The 26,614-nt window shown below is 36.8% G+C and overlaps 1 protein-coding gene across 9 annotated transcripts in view; it reads right to left on the reverse strand.

Moving 5' to 3' along the window:
• Positions 1–26,614, reverse strand: part of rbfox3a (RNA binding fox-1 homolog 3a) — a 498,709-nt gene that overhangs the window by 106,621 nt on the left and 365,474 nt on the right. The window lies entirely within an intron of this gene.

Below are 26,614 nucleotides of genomic sequence, written 5' to 3' on the forward strand. Positions count from 1 at the left end.
TTTATAAAATTATTTTGGCTGCAAAACAATGATTGGTATGTTGTTTCCTGGTGACAAATCAGCAGAATTAGCAACAAACATGAATAACACATCACAAAAACAAATATTTAAGTTTGAAAAGCATTAAAAAATTGGATGTTTATGATCTATTAAACTAAAAGAAATTTTAGTTTATTAGTTCTCAGTAAAAATAAAATTCAATTATACAGGCATTATATCAGACTTTAGCCATTAATATGTTTTTAAGATACTGAAAAAAGCACAAATGTCAGGGCATGTCAAAAGGTATATTTAATTAAGGTATATTTGATTATTACTACTACTACTAATTATTGTTTGTATAATATTTCTACTGAAAATAAGACAAAGTTCTTGTAAGAAAACTTAGTAGCAAGACATTCATGTTGTAATGAGTATTGTGGTATAATCTCTTTCTGATAAAACTGTCTCTAAACAGCAAACTGTGGTTGGTTACTTTTTGTCTCAGTCAAATTGTCTGTCTGAGTGGTTGGTTTAGCCAGAATAAGTTACAATATGCTGAAACAAAAGCCAAAACAATGAGTATGTGAGACTACAGTTGATAAACATGCTTGATATCAAGTCTTTGTATAAATATGAACCTGTTCCCCTCTAGACAGCACTCCAGACAGTGCGTACAGGTCATACGACCCCTGGGAGTCCCACACAAACCCACACACACTCATACACACCCTGGACTGCTTCCAGTTTGCTGTCTGAGGACTTACTGTAGCCCCCGAAACATTTCAGCAACTTCAGCCTAAAATACTGACTGGCAAGCTTTCCGGCCAATCAAATTAATTTCCTGTAAGAAATGCCAAAGGTGACACTTTAGAAAATGGAAGTGGACATTGCAGGGGTACACGAATAGGGAGGAAGACACAGAGAGGGAGAGAACAGCAAAGAGTCTTGGAAGAATGAGCAAAAATTGCCTCGTGCACTTCATCTATATAAAAAAGGCACCTATTATGGACCTCTGCTCTTGTCGATTCAAAAGAAATAAAGCGTAATATACAGGGAGTAACTGATGAAGGAAGGGCATGACACACTCACTCATTCAGAGAAAACAAACAGCCCTATCATCCGGTCGCTCTGTACATTCCTGCTGATGTTTACGAACCTGGCTTACCATCTCTCTTTTTAAAGGAACATTCTAGCTCAAAATGTTGTCATTATTTACTCACTTTTATGACATTTTGATGCAGCTCTTTTCAATGCAATTATAATGGCTAGAATACAGCAGCTTTCAAGCTTCAAAACTGATGCACCATAAACATAACATAAAAGTGTTTCATATGATTTGTGTTCTTTATTTCAAATCATCTCATGTCATATGATAACTTTGTGTTGGAAATTGGAAATTAGAAATGTGACCAAGCGGTTCAACATAGTAATATAGTGCAAAAGTCATATAGAATTGCAAATGTATTACAAAGCAATCAGTATATTACTGAAAATTTCTCTTTGTATTTCACAGTGGTAGTAGTCTTCACTAAATATAAGGCTTTGGAATGTCATTTTTGGTTGAACTGTTCCTTTAAGAGTGTTTATGTTATGTTTCGCTCTCTCACACAGTCTGTCTATGTCTCTATCTCCCTCTTTCTTCCGACTGTTTACCAACACACATTCTCACCCACTCATTAGTACGGCATCCTCTGCCTCAGCGCTGCCGTCTTACTCCTGGAACAAGTCACAGTGCATCCGCTGGGGAGAGAAAGACTGACAGAGCCTCACTCAAACGGCAGCGTTTCTTACAGAATTGCACCAACTCTACTGAAAGTGCAGACAGCACCGCGATGACTGGAGGTGACAAGCCAAGTGCAAGCTACGGTGAGGTACAAAAAAAAGAGATAACTCATGAATATCATAATGGGAACGAGCAGGCAAAACTGCTCAGTTTATTTGCACGATGTAGAGTGACTGAAAAAGAAGAATTCTATAGGAACTTAGGAAGAACCCACATAAAGGAAATAAATCTAAAGATATGAATATAAAAAACGCCCTGAAGATCCTGGCTGACAAAACAAACCTTCCACATACTGTTTAGTATACTGTACTTATGTATATTTTGTGTAATTAGATGAGGGGTTTTTATACTACTAAACTTGAGTACACTTTAAAACTTCATTAAAAATCTTAAAGTGATACATTTATTGATAATTTATGTCATTCTGAAAATGTATGATGGCATTTTTGAATATTCTACATCTAGCTTATTGACAATAAAATATGAAATAGAACAAAATAAAACTTGCATTCAGATTAATTAACGTCACATTCAGAGAAAAATTACTAAGATTCTACACACATCAACTGTATGATTTTTTAAAACTAGAAATATAAGTTTTAAAATATAACCATCTTTATATTTGCTTTTCACAGAAAAAGCAGCATATTAATTTTTAATGACATGAGGGTAAGTAAATAATGTCAAAAATGTCGTTTTTTAATAAAAGACTCCTATACACATTTGAGTGCTATAAAAACACACATTTTTATAGCACCAAATAGCTAATGTTTTAATAAAAATGAATCTGAGTGTGTTAAAACAGACCAACTTGTGCGCATTCAGGTACCAGCCAAGATAATAATGTCCTTTGCAAGTTTTACATAATTAATCTGTGTTTCGCTTGGGTCACGCTGTCATGTGCCTTTGTGACAAGGATAGGAAGCGCAAACAACAAGCGGCCAACCAGAGACTCGATAGACACACCCGAGAGAAAATCCACTCTGGCTCCTGCTACGGCTTCACACGTTTGCACCTAGTTTAGCGCAAAATAAAATATTCATCCGTTAAGTAGTACAGCATTTTGCGCTTGTAGCAGCGCATGAATATTTCAGACTATTATAAAAAAGGACAGAAACAGTCAGAAGGAGGGGTTTCGAACTGAAGGACATGAGGAGAGCTCTCTGTGTGTGTGTGTGTGTGTGTGTGTGTGAGACAGCATGTGTGTACAGAACTGTTTTATGATGTCGCAGAGTGCATGGGGAGAAGTGTGTGTCAGAGCTGGGGTTTGTACAGGTGTAAAGACAGCCATTAGAAAGCTGTGCAGTTTTGTAATGGGATGAGGAGCAGATGTGACACACTTACTAAAAGCCTGACAGCCACACACACACAATACTAGCGACCCCGCAGCATATGGATGTTTACTCTCCTTGCAAACACAAGTGGGCTACAGGTTCCCGACGAAGAAACAGAAACCTAAAAATTGGTATAAATAAGTCCGCTGAAGTTTCAGCTCCAGAGCAGTCCTCCTCATAAGACAATATTTTCAGGACCTCCACACTTATTGACTTTATCGAATTCAACATTTATATGGTTTTCTTGACTGGTGGCACAATAATTGACCCCACCAAACCAAAACATTTATACGGCTACAATTTTGCGAGTGCAAAACAATTCTTTCATTCTCGCTCTCTAATCCAAAAGTGATTTGAAAAGTCACGTGGCACACTGCCCGCTTCGCATATCCCGAGGCGGTCCAACTTCCCCCGTCCTCTCTGACCATTAAAGCGCAGGCAATTAAAGCCCCTCCTCAGATAAAACCCACCTTTATTCCTCGGCCCTGCTTTCTCGGCCATAAACTACACTCATTTGGCGTCTGATTGTTGGTGGCAGCTGTTTGATGGGGTAAATAAAAATGCAGTAAATAATAGATGGCTCAGATCCTGTGTTTGTTTGGTGCCTGAGCGAAGCGTGCAAATGCGGGTTTAGACGTATATGCAGATACGCATGCAAATATGCAAGCTAATGCAAATGCGTCTCGGTCAACGTTATATCTTCTGACAGTGCAGTACGCTTTGTGGCACTGCCATGGGATTCAGATCAATTACTCGAGGTATTATTTCATCTTAAAAAGGGCTTGTTTGGTTTGTGGCTTGTTTAAATGCAGAATGAATACACTTGAATGGATCCTTCTGATCCAGACGGATACATAAACACTCGGATCCGCCATATATATTATGGTGAGATGCCCAATAAACTCCTTTTGTTAGCTTCAGTGCCTAATTGATTTGGATCCGTTTAGAAAGGACGATAAAAAAGAGGGGGATTTGGTGTAAAATGGAATGGGGGGAGGCATCTGTTCCCCGGAAACTGTTCCCCGTCAGCCAAACTCCATTACTGGGCCTTTTCACCGCAGTATTAACCCTGTGTCAATGGACCTGTCCAGCCGGCCCGTCCCCCACCCTCGCCGCCCAGCTGGCCGGGCCCAAGCCCCGCTTACCGTCCACCGTCAGCCTGATAAACGCTCATTTCCTGCCGAGCGGACGTAATTCCTGAATCCCCTTTTGCTTAGTTAATTTACAGCCCTGTGCAGGCAATTTTCCTCCGCGCCATATGAGGCGAGCTTCGCCTTCTCTCAATTACCGTAAATTGTCTGTGAGCGCAAGGGGCTGTGAGACATGAACCGAGAGGGCTGGAGGTGATTGGTTGGAAGGGGGTGGGTGAAGAGCTCATTTTCCCGGGGTGGGGCGGGGCGGAACGGGCCGGGCCAAGCATGGCTGGCGTGTTGTGGACTGTCACGCTTACTGAGGTGAAGCTGATGGCTAATTTACAGATGGGCCCCCCAAACCCTCCACGGTCCGTGCCCCGCAGCCAAAGCCAGCGAATAGCTGACCTCTTTATAGTGTGTATGATATACGTTGCAGGTGCACGCGGGGTTATCTATTATGAATGAGACATGTATTGCTCGAAGCATTAGTAATGTATGAGCTGGGCTTTGGTGGAACGCGGCTATGGGTCCTAGCAGCAGTCTCGGTCCCTGCCTTGCCTTCCCTATCTCTCTCTCATACACTCACACAGTGCTTCTGATAGCAGCACTAACTCATGTTACAAGCCATAGCACCTGACAGCTCCTGCACATTCAGCACCGCCTGTCCGATTTGGATGCTGGGAGTTCTGCCTCAGGGGCCACACTCTACTCTCTCAGCTCTTCTGAGGAGAAAAGAGAGGAGAGGAGGAGAGCTGCCTTGACCAGCCCCTCCCTCACCAACTCTGCCTGTCTATATTTAATCTAAGCACATCTGGATCCAAAGCTCCGCCTCCTCTTGTGCCGGTGTCGTGCCGAATCCTACCACCTCTGTATAAATCCCACACATGCTGGACCCCAAAATGTAATTGTATCCTGATAAAAAAAAGCTGGTAGTTACGGAGATATTTTGGCTAAACAGTGTTGAAAAATGTATTTATTTTATTTTAATCACCTTGTAATTTTCACATATATATTATATGAATTATTATAAAATTAACAATCATTTTTAAATAAAATTTTAATAAAACATTTAATAAATGAATTCTAAATTGTAAAAAAGTAAATATAATTTACTTTAATCACCTTTTAATTTTCACGTAATTAGATACATTATTATAAAAATGAAAAAATTAAAATGTACAATTGATGTAATTAATATGCATTATTATTTTATGCAAATATTTTTATTTTATTATCTTCAAATGGACACATACACACACACCTACATATACACACAGAGTCATAATTCTGTCATATATATGTGTGTGTGTGTGTAATATAATATAATATAATATATCATATAATATCATCTTATATAATCAATATATAATTATATAAGAAAAAATAAATAATCTAATAACACAATAAAGTTAGAATATTTTTTTTAAATATTAATAAAATTTTTACAAAATAATAACATTTAAAAAAAATTATTTATAATATATACATGTGACTGACACTGTAATTAAGACAACTGGCAACATATTAAAAATTATATTTTACCTATTTAGTCTGATTAAAACCCTGATTTCCTCATAGATTGTCTGTCTCAAACACACATACACACACACACACACACATATATATATATACATACATATATATATATATATATATATGCATGTAATATAATGCTAAAATATATATATATATATATATATATATATATATATATATATATATATATATTTTTTTTTTTTTTCTGGTGTAAAAATTTAAATTAAAATGCTGATTTCCCAACAGAAGATCTGTATCAAACATATGTATAAAATTCAAACATGTAATTTAATGATCAAATATATTTTAGTAATTTCTTATAATTTATAATATATCCATTAACTGATGTAATAGTTCAGACAACTGACAACATTATATATATTATTAATATATCTTACACTTTTCATCTAAAACGGAACTCGGTCTTGGAGGAAGGACAGGCACGACACCGGAACGTTTGGGCCTGTCTGGATTTTACTCAGCGACATTTATATCTCCAGACTGTCTGTGTTCATCTGTTCACCTGGACAATACTAAGGAAAAGCACATTATATTCCACACCAGTAAGCCACAAAAACCGCCTGAAAAATGTCGCCCGCTTCCATAATTGATGAAGTTAGGCGGGCTCTCAAGACTTTGGCTCTGTAGACTTGCTACAGCTCGCTCTGTACCACCACCAAACTTTTGAGAGTGTGGCGGTCTTCAACCAGCAGTCTCTCTCACTCCCCCTCTCTCCTCCATTCAGATGAATTAGTAAAACTTCCATTAATAATGCAGGCTTGTTTGAAGCCACAAAAACCAGAGATAGCGAGTGACTGAACAAGCGAGCATGGGTAGAGAGAGCGAGGGGCACAAGGAGAAACTCGGCTTCTCTCAGATATCATGTTATAAACGTGAGAGGAAATCTCATCATACATAATCTGTGCGACGGCGGACCGCCGTGGAGGAGTGGTTGAAAAAGACGAGAAGGGGCTGCAGGATGGAATGATTATGACAGGAGGCATCACTCAGCAGCTGTTTAGAGGGTGGAAAAGGGGCCATAAATCAATTTCACACCGATTATGACACAATGCAGAACTGCGTGAGCTCCGCGGAATTAGCTGTGCACACCGAGGATCATGTTGGGCTAAATTGATCCTTGTAAAAGAAAAAAAGGAGAAGAACTGGCACTACAGAGGGACAGAAAGAAAGACAGAGGGAGAGAGAGGAAGCCAGCTATGAGGCTTTAAAAGACGAGAGATTACAAGGAACAGGGTGGGAGGAACAAAAGTGAAGACAGATTAGTGGAGAGAGAGAGAAAGAAAGATGGAGATAAAGAGGTGCGAAGAGCGAGAGTGGCAGCGGGTCGCTTCTGGTCAATGTTATTGTGGTACCGACTATCCATGCCACTGAGATGCAGGAAATCATATGAATCACAGTCTAAAATGTGACGAAAATCCTACCGACACAATCGTATGCAAACAGACATGGATCAAAAAGAGTTATTTTTTCCCACTAAAAAATAAAACTGGAAACAACCAAATGATCTTTTCACAAATTTGTGGTATCCATGGAGTTCGAGTGCTGCTGTCTTTTAAACAAAAAAGATGCTATAAAAAGCATGTTTCATTCATTCATTCATTCATTTTTTTTTTTAATTAAGCCTTGCAATCAAATTATGTTGATCATATAATTTGTAATCAAACTGAAAATATGCAAAACAACCATTTTCACTAGTGCTCTCAGACCCTATTGTATAAAATCTTAAAGGGATAGTTCATCCAAAAAAAAAAATTTCTTGGTGCTGAACAGAAAAGAAGATGTTCCTTAAAATGTTGGTAAACAAACAGTTGACGGTTGATGTTTTTTACATGCTTTCAAAATCAATGGCTACCGTGAGCCATTTGGGTTCCAACATCAGGTCATCGGATGCCCATTTTCCACAAGTTGATATCATTCTTTAGGGTCTTGATGAAAAGTCTATAACATGCTTTGGCTAGAATTTCTCAATGGTAGTGTAAATAATGCCTTTTTTACCTTGCCAAAATCAGCTCTGCAAAAATCATCCTGTTCTGGTCGAGGTTGCTTTAAATGTTAATGACCTCTGCTCGCCCCGCCCCTCTCTTCTCTCTGTGGAGTGACGAGCCTGTTTACTTTAGCCACATTTAGTGGCGTTTAGCCGCTAAACTTGCTAACTAGCATGTTATTAGGAAAGGTGATCGCAAAGATTCATAAAAAACCCCTTATACTCACTTCTGCTGTAAGTGGAGCTGGATCACGAATCATTTGCGTGAAGATAGACGGATATATGTAGATCAGGAGGTGCATTCTATTGACATACAAACGTAATCCACTGCATTTTTGGCATTAAAGAAAAATCAGATATCGGGAGTAAATGACGACCACTATTTTCATTATTACATCCAGCAACACAACATCTCAGTCGCTCAATCTGAGATAGTCTTGTCTAATTTACATCCCTGCTCCTGCATCGAAACAATGGAGGTCGGACTATAACAGCTGATTTAGGCGGGTCTGAGGTAAGATGCTCATGTCAATCAACTATCGTGGGAGCAGTCACACCGACAAGCTTTTGAGAATGGCTCGATTTGAAAAATAGGATATTATTTTTACAGATTAATTAAAAACCACTGCATGGATTTTTATCATTATAGGGTAGATTTGTACATACACTGCCAACACACATTAATGTTCAAACAACCTGTAAAAGTGAACTTTGCATCTGATGACCCCTTTAAAACATCTTCCTAAGTAGCATGGGTATATTTGTAGCAATAGCCAACAATACATTGTATGGGTCAAAATGACTGATTTTTCTTTAATGCCAAAAATAATTAGTATATTAAGTAAATATCATGTTCCATGAAGATGTTTTGTAGATTTTCCACCATAAATATATCAAAACATTACTTTTAATTAGTAATATGCATTCCTAAGATCTTCATTTGGACGACTTGGTATGGTAATTTTCTCAATATTTTGATTTTTTTTACACCCTCAGATTCCAGATTTTCAAATAGCTGTATCTTGGCCAAATATTGTCCTATCCTAACAAACCATACATCAACTGAACACTAATTTATTCAGATTTCAGAAGATATACAATCTCAATTTCAAAAAATTGACCTTTGTTTTGTGGCCAATGGTTGGGTACAGAATTTTCCTTTTTGGGTGAACTATTCCTTTAAGAACATTCAAAAGACTGAAACCAGACGTTCACAAAGCGCAAAGACATTAAAGAGTGAAACCCAAGGGCAGCTCAGTACATGCAAACATGTAAAGCATTTACACACACACACACACACACACACACACACACACACACACACACAAGTCTGTAATTAGCATGCATGGCACACCTGGACATCAAATGGCAATTTGACTCATTTGATTCATTTTAACGGAGACACTTGACATGACGTGCTACCACTGCAAATACCATGTGCCCTCTATGCCAATAACCTTCCCCATCTTAACAGACAGAAGTATCTCCTACCAAAAGAGATCTGTGCACGATGGGAAGCTCTTGTTGTAGGGGCACAATTGGAAAACCAGTTGAACTCTGAATATACTATATTAAAAATGAGACATTTCAGGCTTTAAAATTTGATTGAATTACTCCCTTTCGAAGATGATGCACACTTGTGTTACAGTAACTGATTAATTCAATTTATATAAGTCAATATACTGTATTGTACTGTATTGTTGAAGTCAAAAATGTACATACACATTAAGAGCCAGGGGTGAAAACTTTTGTGAATTTGAAGATCAGGGTAAATTTAACTTATTTTGTCTTCTGGGGAACATGTAAGTATCTTTTGACGGGCAAAATAATAAAAATGTACACATCCTCATTCCGTCAAAAGTTTACACCCCCAGCTCTTCATGCATTGTGTTTCCTTCTGAAGCATCAGTGAGTGTTTGAACCTTCTATAATAGTCCCTCAGTTGTCCTGTGTGTGAAAACATAGATCTCAAAATCATACAGTCATTGTTGGAAAGCGTTCAAATACTCAAAAATGCTGAAAAACCAAAGAATCTGTGGGACACAAAGGATTTTTTTGAAGAATAGTGAGCAGTTTAACTGTTCAGAACTCATGAACAACTATCACGTGTATGTAAACTTTTGACTTCAAATGTAACTGTTATTTGGTTTACTAAGGTGTTCTCTTTTTTTCTTTTTGGTAGAGCACATCCAATCCTTAAGGCCAATCCTTGAACCCGATTTTTCCCTCCTTCAGAGTCAATCTATCAACTTTTTAGCCCATTTTGAACACCACAAATGTTACAGTAGAATACATTAGAATGACATCTGAATTTAAATTTACAGCAGGATCACATTCAAAACCAACATGAAGCCCAGCTACATTTATTTGAAAAGACAGAACTTTAAAGATTACGAGGGGATGGGGATGTTCCTTCTCAGTATAAAGAGAGGTCCTGTTGGGTGGAGACCATCTTTAACCGCTGATAACTCTCCAACTCCACATGCTGTACGAAACCCATTGGATGTACTTGAAAGTGCATATCTCACGGTCACATACATGATTCATTCATCTCTCAACCGTCAGTGCAGTTTAGAGGATGACGCTCGCTGTGTGTCATAGTATGTGAGTGGACTCCTGTTGAAGCCCACGGATCGTGATGATCACAGGCGTGTGATCGGAGGCCAATCGGTCCGGTAATGATGCTGATGTATCATGCCAGTAAGTACAGGAGCACAAGCAGCCCCTTAAGCAATTATGTTAGCATTAAATAATCATTACGCAACCTCATCAGGAAGCCGGCATATTCAATGTTAGAAAGAGAGAGAGGGAAAGAGCTATGTGATTTTTAGAGGAAAATTAAGTTCTGGACTGATGAATATTGAGCAGTATCAGGCCAGGCAGGCACTTTGATAAGGCCGTTTCTAATGAGGAATGGCCTGTTTTACACACATTTAAAGAAAGAGTGAGCTGAGAAACACACACGCACCGAATGAAAGAGTGTTTAGAGAGAAAATGGCCTTACAGAAAATGGCGTTTCATCTTAGGCTGTTTAAACACTTGATTTAAATGTTTGAATCGAACCCAATTTCGATTTCACCTTACTCACCCTTTGCATTGCTCTTTTGGCCACAAACTGCAGTACGTTTGCATCATCAATGTAAGCGCTAACGGCAGCTGTTTACCCCTGTAGCTATGTAATGATTTACACACAAGATGCAAAATTATTAATTCACTTTCACAAGATGAATTGTTACTATACTATTGTGAAGTATAACAGTAAATCACTTACCTACTATAGATCAAATTTCAAGCCAACTTTTGGCACTTTTACATCAACCAAATAAATTAAAATTTCATGTCGAAACACCTTGCTTATTGTAAACGTAAATAAATAAATAAATAAAAAACATGTTTTTAAAATATTGATACAAAACTGAGATAAAAATATAGCCACTGAAACTACATCAAATACACACAAAAAAACAACAAAAACGAAACAAAAAACAAACAGCATACCTATAAGAAAACTAATGAATCTAAAGGTTTATTTTTTATCTCTTTTGTAATTGTAAAATAAAATAAAATAAAATAAATCTGTGGTTTCATTTTAAATATCTCTTACATGCATATAAATGTGTTATGTTTAGACAACTTTCATTGTCTTCACTGAATTGTAGAATAAACTAAACTAAACTAAAAATAAAATAAAATAAAATAAAATAAGATAAGATAAAATAAAATAAAATAAACTGATATATGCATTTAAAATATTGATGCAATTTTGTAAGGAAAATATGTCAGCATATCAGCAAATCTGAGCAATGTGTCTTTGAGGTTTATTTAAAATATAATATAAAAATAAAATAAAATAAAATAAATGTTCAGTCTCTCTTATGCTTATAAATGTGTTATGTTTAAACAACCTGTCTCTTCATTGTCTCCTTTGAATTGTAGTATAAAAAAAAAAAAATAATAAAAAATAATAATAATTAAAAAACAGATATATTTAAATATTGAAGCAATTCTGAAAGGAAAAAATGTCAGCATATCAGCAATTTATTTATTTAAATAAAATAAAATAAATTAAAATAAAATATAAAATCTGTGCGTTCATTATCAATGTTTATAAATGTGTTGTGTTTAGACAACCTGTCTCAAAATTAAATCAAAATTAAGTTAAATTAAAACAGATATATGCATTTAGAATATTGGTGTAATTTTTTAAAGAAAAATATGTCAGCATATCAGCACATCTAAGTCATGTGTTTTGAGGTCCAAATAGTAAATTTAAGTTATTTATAGTCTGGACTATGTGAAGACAGCAAATCAAGATGTAAAACCCTGTATGATGCTTGTACTGGGCTACAAAGTGACGAGGGATGAAAATGACCTAATATTTTCAATGGAAGTGAATTAATGGATTTTCATTCTCTCCAAAGTGCTGCATGTGTAATTAAGGAGGACCGGCCAGCCAGGGGCTTCCACGGTGCTTAGCAAACCGTGGCTGTCTCCGAGTGCCTATGCCGCAGCGCTGTACTCTGTGTGTGCGTGTGTGTGTGTGTGTGTGTGTGTGTGTGTGTACGTACATGGTTTTTAGCGTATAAGAATATGTTTATCTCAGAGTGTGCAGTGCGTGATGGAGTGTGACGCTGAGGTGAGTCGGGGTGCGCGAGGTACGTCTCCCGCACGCAGCGTTACATTAATTCGACTGGTACAGATGAAGTAATATCTGGAGGGTAGTGTAATTAGTTCAAATTCAATTGGACTCAAATACTTCATTATATACCTGCCAACGACACCAGGGATTGATAGCTATGGTTTCTTTTTCAATTTCCTTTTTTTCCTTCATTAATGGCTTGGAATTAATGGAATGACATGGTCGAGTCAGGCGATGCTAGAGGAGAGCATTACAGCACCAGAACTGTATCATGTGGTTATCAGAGGCTTGGCAAGCATTGTAACAACTCGTTTCTTGGTTTCATTTTTTAGGTACTCGCAGCATTTGGCAACTGAGAAAATTCAATATTCATGTGCAAGTATCTTTCAACGACAGATATACATTCTAACAAAAAACCATATTATTCTTTTTCTCTTTTTGTCAGTGCTGGCAGGACGAGGTCTTAGTTCCTATAACACACTTACAGTGAGAACTGTGAATGCAATCGTAAAGACACTCAACACAAACACATTCATATAAACTAATGCCCCAACCTCAATGCTGTTGTCTTATTGAAATATTTGTTCGCACGGCTCAGTGGCCTTTAATCTTCCAGGGATCCGATTTTATATTTGTCTTCGGTGGATTTACTCCCTAACTCTGCCTCTGTTTACCCAGTGTAATTGACAAGCCACTTAGAGGAATGGGAAAAGCAAAGTGGGACGGCATGGCCTGTGCATCAGCATGCCTCCTCCAGTCTGTCAATGTGAGACTGTATGTTTGTTTAGCATCTGCTATACTTGTCTAAAAACACTTGCCTGATGCACAGGGGACATCAGTTCTCTCTCTCTCTCTCTGCTGGCTGTTGACCTGTGGCTGACACAATCAGCTTGTCACAGCATGTAATAAAGGAAGGAGATATTCTGAAACTTCCAGTTTCTACTTTTAGCATTTGAAGGGTGCCGAATATGCGTGCCGGGCCTTCATACGCCACAAATTACTTGACAGAAGTTGACAAGTTAATGAGAACATAAATGTCAAATTCGGTGAGTTAGTGTGACGGAAATGCAATACTGGAAACATTTTTCAAATTTAATGCCACATTCTGTAATTAGGAAAAACATGTTATTTTGAGGATTTTTGGTTGAAATTTAATAAAAGTTCAGAATTAAGCAGACAAAGCTGTGTATCAAACCATAAAGTATAGCCCCAAAACATCTGGACTCTTAAAACGTATCATTTTTATCACATTATATGCAAAATATAAAAATAACTCACTTTTTTTAGCAGCTACTGTTAACTAATAGGTGATTTTTAGTGGATGTATAAAGTTCCCACATTATATACAAACTTTGGTAAAACTGTACACTGCAAAAAACAATTTGTTGAGTCAACTTAAAATACTTCTTAAGTATTTAAAATTTTAAGTTCAGTCAACTCAAAAAAAAAAAAAAAAGTTTAGTCAACTTGAAATGTTAAGTGACAACTTAGATATTTGAGTTGAACTTAAAATTTTAAGGCAGCTGGGTAACAAGCCCAGCTTTTAAGTTTAACAAACCAAAGTTTTTGTTTATTCAACTCAAATATCTAAGTTATCACTTAGTAAAACTTAACATTTCAAGTTGACTAAATGAGTTGACTGAACAAATTATTTTAAGTTGACTCAACAAATTGTGTTTTTTTTTAGTGTACAATAAGGTTCATTAGTTAACACTAGTTAACTACATTAGGTAACATGAACTAAGAATGAGCAATACTTCTACAGCATTTATTAATTTAAGCATTTACTAATGCATTATTAAAATCACAAGTTGTGTTTGTTAACATTAGGTAATGCACTGTGAACTAAGATGAATAAATAGTGTAATAAATGTATTGTTCATTGTTTGTTCATGTTAGTTAATATATTACATTAATACATTAATAACAAATGACACTTTATTGTAGTTGTTATCGAAGTGTTATCCAATCTTTCAAGGAAAATATCTGATTTTATTTAAATAATAAAATTGAAAAGAAAATGATTGAAAAAAAAAAAAAAACTGTGTTAGTTAGCTGTATTTTCAGTTATTTTTTACCTAATCAAAATAACCCAACTGCAGTTTCATTGGAATGCACAATAAAAAAAACATGATTTTTGAAAATTGTTAAAAATGTAGTTATTAATTTGTTTTTGCAAATGATCTCAAATAATCTAATAATAAAATAAAGTAAATTCCACATGGATATTTTCATTCAATTCATTATTTTGGACACCTGAATCATTTTTGGGACCGTGTTTGTAAATAACCAGTAAACAAAGGAAGTGTGCAGAAGTGCAAATAAATAAAACAGAAGCTATTCTTTTTTCTTTTGTAAAGCGTACCGGTTATTTGTTGCCATCTGCCCCGTAGATGAAAGGTTAAAGTTACAAAGAGGGTCTGATGTTGCATGCAGGTTTTAGTGCCAACCTTGGAATGAGCTTTTGACATCTTGCAACAACAGTTCAATACCCATCCAGGGGAGCCTCCATCGCCCGTGTTTGACGGGGGAGCAGGCAAAAAGACGAGCCTTGGCACCTGGTGTCTGAAAACCCTGTGACTGCTCTCAGCTGGGGGGAGGAGTTCTGGCTGATGTAAAAGCTATCTTTGATCTGAATAAAAAGCTGAAGGCTCTGGAAGGGTGCACTTTGCCATTATTCATGGGAACTTCAAAGCCTTCGTAATTAAATTGGAAGAATACCTAACAAAGAAACAGCCACAACGGAAAACTAAAGAGAGAGAGTGAGAGACAGAGAGTGGGAAAAAAGGAGAAGGAGAACAAATACTGGCGCCAAAGCGAAGCCATGTCGAGCGATGTCTGGAAAGATCCTGAGGGATGTTGGGAAGTGGTGCAACCCCGGAGCACAGATGGATCTGGAGGTGGATCTGAGCGGCGAATCGCAACGTCTCTCCCCTCCGCCCTCTTCTGGAATGCCACGGGCTAGCGTACGGCCCGCGCTATGAAGAGGCTGACCGCCGTCTACCTCCGTTTGTTCAACCAGACGGGTCTGTGGGGGCTGCACCCTGCTAGATACCCCCTCTATGCCCCTAAAATTACCTCCAATCCATCATCTATCCCAGATATGACCTAATCGATAGGTGGGCTCCCGCTGCTGCCAATGTCAGGGATTTTTTTTTCCGCCGTCAGAAGTTCTGTGAAGGTAGGAGTGAGGTCGGAAAAGTGCCGCGGAAAGTGCTGAGTCGCCTGCAGCCCACAGACTTTATTCATCTTATCAAATTACAGCCACCTCAATAACCATCTCATGGGACTCGAGACTGAAGAACAAGATTTCTCAATATTTCCACTCCTTGCTTGATTTCATTGTTTTTCTGATGAATGGTGAACACAGAGTGTATAAACGTTGAAAGGTGCCAAAAGAGCATGCTGATTCACTAAAGCGGTCATCTACAACTGCAAACAAATTTCATAAACCTTACTAACAATAAACTCCTGCATTCAGAACATTCACATGCAGTTATCACAATACTCTGATATTACTTTTGATATCTGTGACTAAATAATAACTGTCTGATTTAACGTTTTAAGTTTTATTTATCTTATGGGTAGAAAGTATCATTACTAATTTATGTAAAATTTTCTGTATATGGGGGAGAAAATAAATAAATAAATAAATAAATGCATTGTTCACCCAAAAATGAAAATTCTGTCATCCTTTATTCACCACCAAGTTGCTCCAAACTTGGAATTCCAAAATTCCAAGAATTTATTTTTACTGTTAAACAAAAAAGTAGATATTCTGAAGAATGTTGGTAACCAAACAGTTGACGGTAGCCATTGACTTTCATAGTATGCAGAAAAGTACTATGGAAGTCAATGGCTACCGTCAACTGTTTGGTTACAACATTTTTCAAAATATCTCCTTTTAAGTTCAACAGAATGAAGGAACAAGTGGAGGGTGGGGAAATGATCAGATCATTTTACATTTTTTGGTGAATCATCACTTTAAACAATTATCAAAATTATTGATTAAAAATGACACATACATTACCAACATGTTTGAAAATTAACTTACAATATTAAAATATTATAATAATATTATACAAATATTACGTAAAATTAGCTGAAAAAAATGGTTATTAGAATTTATTTTGCAAGAAAATAACACTTTTTAATCTTTTTACTTCAAAACATTTCATGTGTTACTTGCCATTTATTTGTTATGATTTAAATTAACTTGCACTTTGTGAAAATTGAGTGTAACACTAAATTGAATCTCAGTACACCTTTATTTATATGCAAAATTTATTGTTTGTCTCATTTTAATCATACTTTTTAACCCTTCTAAGTTAAATAAATAAATAAATAAATAAATAAATAAATAATTACACCTGCTATTTAATGAAATCATTTTTCTTAAAACAAGTAAAGTGAAGCCAGTGAAGCTAAATGTACTTAATTAATTTAATTAATTTTTTTTTCATCTGGAAACAAGACTAAATATCTTACATCATTTTGCTTATCTAGTAAATGCATCCTAATTTAAGAATTTTTAAATATTTTAACTAGAAAAAAGACAAAAAACTAAGTAAGATCAGCCTTTTTTGCAGTGGAATGGCTAAATGTACTGGTGCATGAACCAAGTTTTTATTTTATTTTATAAATCGTAAATACACTGTGCAAAGCAAAACTTTTCACGCCTAAGGTGTTGCAGTATTTCAATTCTAATTTGACCTTTCTTTGTTCATTAAATAATATTTACAGTTTGAATACAACTTTAATTTCTACTACATGAAGCACATTTTTAGAATGCTCAAGATTTTTTCAGCATCACAGGAATGTACATAAACATTTTCACATTTGCTGTTCTGTCACTCCATAGTTTGCCAGGACACAAACGGCACCAGAAAGACCTTCACCTGGTTTCCTACAGATCTCTGAAGGCACTCCGACCCAGGTCTCTCAAGTTCAGTGTGAACAGCTCGAGTGATTAGAGTAATTACTTATGACAGAACACGCGGAGCTGCTAGCATCCAAAGCATCCCTCTGCCCGGCCTGTTTTCATTACAGCGCGTCTCACTCACACACACAATACTACTGATCAACCTCAACAGCAATCATCTTAATTTCTAATTATCCCAATTAATGTATGCAAATGGGGTTAATTCAAACTTATTGAAACCGTTTCGAAAGCTGTGCAATCAGCGAGCAGCTCCATCAATTAACATCAATATTTGTCTTGCTTTTATTATTTAATTTTCCCATGGTAATGGCCACAATTAGCAGTAATTAAGAGCTTCCGTATGCGAAAGGAACCGAGCTGTTGATTAGAAGCGTATTGAAAGGTGCCAAAGCTGAATACCTCCCTTCCAGCTCCTCTCCCCTCAAGGGGAAAAAAAATGGGCAAAGAGAGGGAAAAAAAATCAACATGAAGCTGATCTACAGCCTTGTGAGGAAAAAACACACACATACTGACAGCAAAAATGTTGAGAGTATCAAAAGGAAAAAAAAAGAGGGTGATTAGTTTTGAACGTAAAGGCTATAGCGCAATGCACGCTGGGTAAAATGTTATGACATATATACAAAATGGAGTTTCAACAATCAATTTGCAGCAGTCACAAAGGAGGCGATATGTCAGTGCGCATTTCATTAAATTTTCCGCTTTCTTTGTTTCTCTATGGTACGCAATGAAAGGCTCTGTTAATCAGAGGCATATGTTGGATTATTTATTGCAAGCATGATAATGTCATTATTGTGCATGCAGGGCCACAGGGACCGGCTCACTTTTTGCTGCGCGTGTGTAAGATAATGCATTCAGCAGAATTACACTAATACCAGCAAACATAAAAATCCGTTGAACAAAAAATCTAAATCATTTCTGCTAGCTGGCCCTGTAGGTTAATACTACCGTGCCTAACAGCAGGTAGAGACCTGAACGAAATGGAAATATATTGCAATTAGACTAGGATTGATTAATAGACGGCCCTATATTAAACTATGCTCGACTAAGCTATACATAATTCACCAGCCGTGTTACTGAGCTTTGCTTTAGTATTGGACTGAAAATGGCTGCAGGGTTTATGTAGCGCTAATTGTTCAGCAGGTGAGCGTCTGCGCTAACAACACTGTATTACCCTTCGGAACGCTGAAAATGAACTCATTCGCTTACAGACCACAGGAGTATGGTCTAGCTAACTAAAACCTTCTTGTAAACATACGAAACTGGCAGCAATTAGGTCTAGCAATGTTAGAAAAACATCACGCCGCTGAGGTGAAAGGGTACTGAACTTTAAATGTCAACAACAAATGTCCGTCGCTAAGCTAATTCTACGCCATCGGTGTCAGAATGTTGACAGCTGACTGAAGCGAGTGGCGAACGCTAAGGTAATTACCTACATCACTAGTAGCGTCTAACTACCGTAACCTTCTGAATGCCAGGTTGAAGGCCTCGTCGTACGTCTACGATCCCTGCGTCGAAGGACCTCCTACAGACACTACACGTACGGAGTGAGCCACGTTAATTAAAAACACGTTTTCACGCTAACCTTTAAAACGCTAACCCCTGCTTTAATGGCCTTTAGACAACGTGGTACCTGTGCTATCAGGGCTGCGCACCTATGTCGATCCTCGGCTCACCTTTACATAGCTCTCTTTCAATTAGAGATAGCGAGAGTGAGAGCGAAACAGGGGGGAGAGAGATGACTAGCGTCTCATTTTTATGTGAGCGGAGACTTGAGGGGAGCTGTCTATAGGCCCTTAATTTACAGCGGAGCAAAAGTGGCTAAGCAGATGGAGACAGATACAGTGGGACACGAACTTCTCATACACACACACACACAGACACGCGCATGCAGCTTCTGTCGTAAATTATGCTGAGCAGTGGAGAATTTATGGGGCACAAATATCTCAGTACCAGCCTATCATTTCCTAAGCACTGTCAGTGTAATTCTTTCCTTGCCTGTCTAAACACACAGATAAAGCCGGTCTTGACTACAGCAGAGACTGAGAAGAGACAGATAGACATGGTTAGGGATGGGGAGGTGGCGGCGAGGGAAAAAAATAACCATGTGGAGAGCCGGAGGAAGTGTCATATGTTCGCTTGTGTGTTAAAGAGGGTGTTTAAATTCAAATATCACATATGCAGCTGTGACGCATTACTGTCGACGTGTTTGTTTAAAGGAATATTCCGGGTTCAGTACGAGGTAAGCTCGATGACAGCACTTGTGGAATATCGTTGACTGCCAATTAATCCTCCTTTTTTTTGTGAGACACTTACAATGGAAGTGAATAGAGTGAACGTTGAAATACACAATACTTTTAACAGTACAGACACAAAAGGCAAACATGTTTTTTTTTTAACCATATAAATGATGAAAACAAATGTATAGCTTATAAGATATAACATATAATTTAATTTTTATTATCATTTTTTAAATGAATACTTATATTCAGCAAGGATTATCAGAAGTGACATATTTACAAAAAATTCCATTTCAAATAAATGCTGCTCTTAGAAAGTATCCTTAAAAAATAATATTAATATAAAAATTAAAATTAATAAAAAATGACATTAATAAGGCAGTGCAACTGTTAACATTCATAATAATAAAACTGTTTATTAAGCACCAAATCAGCATATTAGACTGAAGCTTTGCTATCAAAAGAAGTGAATTATATTTCTAAATTAAAACAGAAAACAGTTAGAAAAAAGTTTTTGTTTTTATTTTTTTTATGAATACTTTTATTCAGCAAGGATTATCAGAAGTGATAGATATTTATAATGTTACAAAAATTCAATTCTAAATAAATGCTGTTCTTTTGAACATTATGTTCAATAACGTATCCTTAAAAAATAATACTAACATAAAAAATTAAAATTAATAACAAATGACATTAATAAAGCAGTGCAACTGTTAACATTTATAATTATAAAACTGTTTAATAAGCATCAAATCAGCATATTAGAATGCGACACTGACGACTGAACCTTTGGTATCAAAGAAATTAATTATTTTATAATTAATTAAAATAGAAAACAGTTACTCTACATTGTAATATTTCATAATTATTGCTGTTTTTGCTATTTTTTTTTAGTTTTTATTATTCTTTATGAATACGTTTATTCAGCAAGGATTATCAGAAGTGACAGATATTTATAGTGTTACAGAAATTCAATTTCAAATAAATGCTGTTCTTTTGAACATTCTATTTAAGAACGTATCCTTAAAGAGGTAATACTAATATAAAAAATTACAATTAGTAAAAAAATGACATTAATTAAGCAGTGCAACTGTTTTTAACATTTATAATATTAAAAAAATGTTTATTAAGCACCAAATCAGCATATAAGAATGCAACACTGACACCTGAAGCTTTGTTATCAAAGGAATAAATTACATTTTATAATAAAATTAAAATAGACAACAGTTACTTTATATTGTAATATTTCATAATTACTGTTTTTACTGTATTTGTTTGCTTTTATTCAGCAAGGATTATCAGAAGTGACATATTTATGTTACAAAACAATCCTATTTCAAATAATTGCTGTTCTTTTGAACATTCTATTTATGAAAGTATTCTTAGAAAAAAGTATAATAATATTAAAAAAATCTAATAAATAAAGCAGTGGAGCTGGTTTTTACCACTGATAATAGCAAGAAATGTTTCTTAAGCACTAAATCAGCATATTAGAATGCGACACTGATGACTGAAGCTTTGCTATAAAAGGAATTAATTATTATTTATTATTTAATAATAAATTAAAATAGAAAACATCTTAAATTGCATAATTATTCCTGTTTTTCTGTATTTTTCATCAGAAAAATGCAGTCTTGGTGACTTACTGATCTGACCTTACTTACAGACCTAGATCTTACCAACCCCAAACTTCTAAAACACTTGCATAAGTGCTTTTATAAAATGTTAAGCTTTACATCTACATTTAATTCCATTGTAAATACCTCACAATAACCTTGATTATCAACATTATCCCACAAAGTGAACCCAGTATAACCCAGAATGTGCATATATACGTGCATTAAAAAAAAAAAAAGTTTAGAAAGCAGAAAAACAAGCAAACAAACAACCCCAAAAGTGAAAAAGCCACTTTTAAGTATTCTTCTCATACGTACCAAAGACTCCACTGATGCCAAAGGGTCCGTACACCCAATAAAAAGAGTCTCGCTCAACAAACTAGGTATGGCTGAGAGAAAAGAGAATGTTTTGAACCAGTACAGCAAAGAAATAGCAAAGGAGATGAAGGGGCGGCATTATAAATTCAGCTCCAACTTTACAATGTGAAAGATATACTCCGGGTGAACCGGCGCCGAGATTTCAGGGCTTATAGAGGCTTAATGGGAAAGGTGGTCGGGGCTGGCGTATGGCGTGTGCCCTTTTGCTACACCCTCAAAGTCCTGGCCATGTGCAGCGTACAAAGTACACACACTTCGATAAAACGCCATCCAATTTACCCAGATATTCCCCCTCGCTCGCAAAGCAGCTGAAGTACTTTGCGTGTCTGCTAAGGAAATGAAACTACCTCACACAGCTAATTAACTCGTCTTGGAGGAGCAACAGAGAGGAGACTCCAGTTGGATCGCCTCAAAAAGTCGTTCACTCGAGTCGATTTAGAGGAGGATGATCAGAACAGGCCGTCTGAGCTGCGTGAGTAATTAAAGAAACATAAATAAAACATAAAAAGAGTAGTGTGAATACGCCACTAAAAATGCTCAGATATCATACAACATAAATTACACGCAAGTTAACATTAAAAATCAAAATAAATTTGAAACTATTTTTATTCAACTTAATTAATGTATTGCTTTAGCATTTTTATAGTCAGCCTGTTAAATGTAACATAAAATTGCTATATTTAATTTTATCTGCACTCAGGTTTAGTGGGTCACACTGGTCTGAAGAAACATCCCCAGGTTGTCCTTTCTCTGACTGTACAGTTTGCATAAATAAAAGACATCAGCAAGTAGAACAAGCTTTTAAAGACTACTTTTATCTCTTATGCGAATTTGCACCAACATGACATTCACATGCAAAACTAAAACACTTTGTAAGTCGTTCTTCAGGAGAACATCTGCTAAATGGTGTACATATAAATTATTTGCCATACATGCCTCCGCTGCACGGCCCATGCAGAGACTTTAGACCTGAATAGGCGAATAACACCTACAGTATGTGGGCAAGAATTGATCCGCGCAGCATATCTGCACTGATACACTGATAACTAACTACACTCCAGCCCGAAGTCTTCTAAGCATCACAGGGTCTTCAGAGATTTATTAAGATCCACCCAATGGATCTTAGAAGACCCTGGAGGACCCAACCTTCCCATAATTTTCACCTCTTGAGGATAACCGTGGTGCAGAGCCAGTGGCAGCCCAGCGTGCATTGCAGCAAAGCACAGAAACATCAATACCGATGCACACTCTCAACACTGGGGCTTGTGGGGAACATCACACCATCTGCAGAGATCTAATGCAGACACCCTCACACACATGCCACAGCTCTGATGTTTCTCTCTTAATTTTACTCAAAGCGACACAGCGATATGATGTTTGCGATTAGGTGTAGTTTTAAGATTCTACATACAAAAGCAATAAAAAACAGCATTATTATTTAAAAAGGTTCTTTATAAGTGTCTATAAAAATGTGACTGAACATGGTTTTTAGACTATGATTTAATTATTAAAAAATAATATTGCATTGAGTTTTTTATTTGAACAGTAATAATAATTGTTTAATAACCTGAGATGACTAAATATAGATGTTAAACATGATTAAACTCTTAAATAGAGATACATAAAGCGTTAAGTCAAATAGGCTTAGAGTAAAATGACTAATTTCTCTTGTGCGCCCAATTATGGAGGAAGATAAATATGGGGATGGCTAAATAGATGCCGATGCGGTGGCCTAATAAATAACAATACAATGCATCATTAACACTAGGGCACACTGAAGGAGAGGACTTTGGTGAATTAGCTGCATGAACTAAATAATGCGGTGCGAAATTCAAAGAAACTTTTTTGTTGATTGTGCTGATGCCTAAGAAAATAATTAAGCCTTTGATTAAATCACCAGCACAGACCGCAAATACTTTTTATAGAATTTACTACAAAACTCACTCGAGTGCTTAAGTCATTGTGTTTTTGGAATCCGCAGGTTTTATTTCAGAAACTCGATGCCTGGAATTGATTAGCCTCATAACATGAATAATGTGATGATCCAAACAATGACATGAAAAATCTGTCGTCTTTCTAGAATCCATAACTAATGCGGCACTAAAGCACGCTTCAGTTTTATGCATACAAAATACATTCCTTCAATGTAAGATGCGCGAGATTGAAGGGATGACAAGACAGAGACAAATGTTGGCTGGTATTGTGATCAATAATTTAGTGGAGCTGATAGAAACGATATTTTAATGAGTTCCAGAGCACATAACTGAGAAAACCTATGGAGAGAGTTTTCATTTAGTATTAATATGAAAATGCTATGTTCACTTTACATCAATGCAGAGGAAAGCATGTCTGGGGAAAACACTCCTCTTGTTGCGTACGTATGTATATGTGTGTGTGTGTATTGAAGTTGCACCACTGCTACGATGCTCTCAGATCACGTACCTATTTCCTATAATAACCCGCTTTTAATCTCAGGAGTATTTAAACTTTGGTTTGATTAGTTGACGGTGATGAGACATTCCCCCCAGACTTTTTTTCCCTAAAACATACATGCACAAATTAAGTCGTATCTCTAATGAGTAAAACGAGGTGAGGTGATATAAAAGGATCAGTTGAATTCAAAACGCATTTCTTTTCCACCACAACGACCAGCTCATTAATTTGATCTTATCAGATGTGTTTAAGAGTAGAAACAGGCTAACTACAATACCGTTAGCGAAACAATTACCTATTGATACGCGGTATTGATACAAACGGCTATACAGATTCATCCTCATTGCGGCTGTCGTTAATTTCCACTTGCGAACCAGAAAGAAAACGAGACTAACATCTGCTTTAGTGCAACGGCCATCAGCTGATCCGTATTCCCAGGGGTCTGCTTCCATTTCCAAGCCATTATGTCATCGCGTATTGACAAGCGAGTGCATACTGAGTTACGCTCATAGCGAGAGTTTGAGCGAGTCCGCGGCGAGCGTGTGTTTCAAATATCTGATCGTCGTTAGCAGGGGTTGGTGTCACTCAGCAGGGAGTCTTCAGGGAGGAACGAGCTCCGACTATCTCTCCCGTGCAGCACTGAAGAAAAAGAAACGGCGAAACGGCTTCAACCACTCCCTACGTTTCTTTAACTCTCCTTTCTGCTCGCACTAGCCCACCCGTCCAATTATATCTCATTGTGGCTGAGCATTCATATCCCTCTCAATCCTCTCTCATTCATGGATTTCATTTTCCCACACCTTCGTCTTCCTCTCTTTAATGTTTCCATCCTTGTTATTGCATCTACCTCTTCTCTGGCTGTTTCTCAAAGCTCTCAATAGCATGCGAGAGACCACCTGCAGCAGAGCAGGTGAAGCTTTTGTGCTGACAATTCAACATGTGAAATACACACAACGTTTTTTTCCCGTCCCTATACGTGCGCGTGTGTGTATTTTGGAGTTATACTTGCAAAATGACTTCAACCACTGCTAGAAATGACTAAAAACTCACTGGAGAATAAGCTTCTAATATTCAGCTCCATGGCTCAGGAGAAAATCATACAATAGCGAGAATTGTTTAACTATCCTGAGCATGGGTAAAGATTTTCGGTCCTCTAGGGAAGGAGAGATGCTTGCACAAGCAGATTTACTGCTCCGTATTGACTCAAGACTTGAGAACCAGCCTCTGCCGCAATAAAAGGAGAGGGAGGGAATCTTATCCAGCCAAATTTAAATTAAATGTAGATAGAGGTCACGTTTGCTAAAAAAGAGAGAAGAATGTAATGCAGAAAATATTTTTTTGATATCTGTGAAGATCTTTAAAAAAAAAAAATCACTAGTATCAGACTGTATCAAACAAAAGCGGTTTGATGTTTAAATGAGGTTACAGAACAAGCTACTCAACTAGAAACACGTTCTGGCTCTGCAATTGTTTTGTTCTGCAACTCCACGCCGTGTGAGAAAACACACTGTTTGCTAAAAAATAACCTGCGTGATGCTACGGCTCAAAGTTTTGCTGTTAAACTCAAAACAAAAGCTGTGTGGATCCCTAGTTAATTCCTAATCCAATGAAAACAGAGAGTAATGCAGCATTTACCAGCGTTAGTGCATGCAGTCAGCAGCCAAAACACACACATACACACATATATGGATGCATGACTCAAATTAAGTTCACAGACATGCTGTACATTAGGTTGGAAATGAGAACAAATCTAGTTATCAAAAGTGGTGAGAAATATAATTATTTTAACAATTATTTACATTGTTCACACACTTGTAGACATTAAAATATCTATGGAATAAAGGTAGTGTGTTTAATTGCATACTCACATTTTGTAAAATGAGTAAGTTTTGTGTTTTGATAAAACACACTTTCCTTTCACTATACTGTTGAAGCACACAAAGGAGTTTCCCTTAACTCTTTGTATTTTTTTTGGGGCATAGACTGCATTCTGAGATGAGACACAGGTGAGGAATCCGACACGAAAGAACGAAGAAACAAATCTTATTACAATTCACAATCTACAAGATGTGACGTGCCGTGTGTGGCTACCATTTCAGCAGGTGAATAAAAGCAAAGAAAGGCAAAAGGAATAACGAATGGGATCCTGTAGAATCCCTGAGGGTGTGATAACTCTTTCTGAATCTGTCTGTATTATTTGGAAGTGAGTCATACTAAATTTGATAGATGGGAACAAGTCTGCGTTTCATTCTTTTTTTTTTTTTTTTTTTTTTCCGAGTTCAGAGACAAAAAAACCCTGAAATCGCAGTAGCAAAATAACAATATTGAAACCGAAACAAACCCCTGCTAGCGCCTCAAATGCGCCGAGCCCGATATGACAGATATTTGAGAGACGTTTCTCACAGCTAATCAATTACGGGTGTACACAAAAACAAGCCCTGACATCTTGTCGATGACATCTGTTCAAAATCAGACGAGGAATTATGAAGACGCTCAAACGTGCAAGCATTTACAGGATGAATTCTTAAATACGCCTTATTTGTATGCACAGACACACGTGTGCACATACAGCGAACGGCGCTGGGACAGCAGAGGC

This window comes from Labeo rohita, chromosome 12 (assembly GCF_022985175.1).
Source record: "Labeo rohita strain BAU-BD-2019 chromosome 12, IGBB_LRoh.1.0, whole genome shotgun sequence".
NCBI classification, from domain to species: Eukaryota; Metazoa; Chordata; class Actinopteri; order Cypriniformes; family Cyprinidae; genus Labeo; species Labeo rohita.